The following is a 1,086-nucleotide window of genomic DNA, read 5'->3' on the forward strand; positions in this document are numbered from 1 at the left end:
ACACTGTGTATTTCCACTCACCCTTTGAAGGACACCTGGGTTGTTTCCAGTTTCTGGCTATTAGGAATAAAGCTGCTATGAACATTGGTGTCTAGGTTTTAGTGTGAACATAAAGTCTTCATTTTGCTGGGGCAGATTAGCCTACGAGCACAATTGCTGAGTCCTATGGTAGTTGCATGTTTAGTTGTTTTTAAGACACATCCAAACTGTTTTTCAGAGTGGCTGTTATTGTTTTACATTCCTACCATCCATGTAAGGGCGACCCGGTTTCTTCACATCCTCACCAGCAATTGGTATTGTCACTATTTTTTAGTTTTAGAGGAGGGCAGTGCTTCTATCATGCAGATCAAGAACAGATTAGTTTATTAATTAACTGACTTTAGGATTCTATCACTTACTAAATGTGTGACCTTGGTCAAATCAATTTACCCTTCTTTGCTTCAATTTGGGGAAGTATTTAAAGTATCTTGAAAACAATATGCACATACCAACTACTTATTAAATATCAGATTTTATTGAGCTGGGCAGAGAGATAGGAAGCCCTAATAATGACTGGAAATATGGTATAGTGGAATGATCTCAGGCAGCAAAACAAGTGGATTTAGGTTTGAATACTGGCTCAACTTCTTAATAGCTGTAAAGCCTTATTAAGTCTTTATTTCATTATTTATAAAATGAGCATAATGCTACCAATGTTGTCACATTTTGGTAAAGTTTGGAAGCTAAGATATGTAGAGCACCTAGCTTAATGCTTAGCACTGTTCAGTAAATATTAGTTGCTCAGGAAATACTCAGTTTCACAATGTTCTGTAAATATTAGTTACTGTAATTTTTGTTGTTGATAGTAATGATCTTTCCAGGAAAGTTTGTACTCTATATTAAAAGCATTGGAAAACCCCTGAAAGCGTTTGAGATGGAGAATGACATAATTATATTTGTGACTTTATGAGCACTCTGACTATAATTTGAAAATAAATTGGGGAGAGGGGACACTCGGACATGATGGGAGGCTTTAGGAATACAAGAAACTTTGTCTAAAAGAGTGGCAATGAAAGTGGGGGAGCAGACTGATCTGAGTTGTTTTGG

Source organism: Hipposideros armiger, unplaced genomic scaffold, assembly GCF_001890085.2.
Source record: "Hipposideros armiger isolate ML-2016 unplaced genomic scaffold, ASM189008v1 scaffold_631, whole genome shotgun sequence".
Taxonomy (NCBI): Eukaryota; Metazoa; Chordata; class Mammalia; order Chiroptera; family Hipposideridae; genus Hipposideros; species Hipposideros armiger.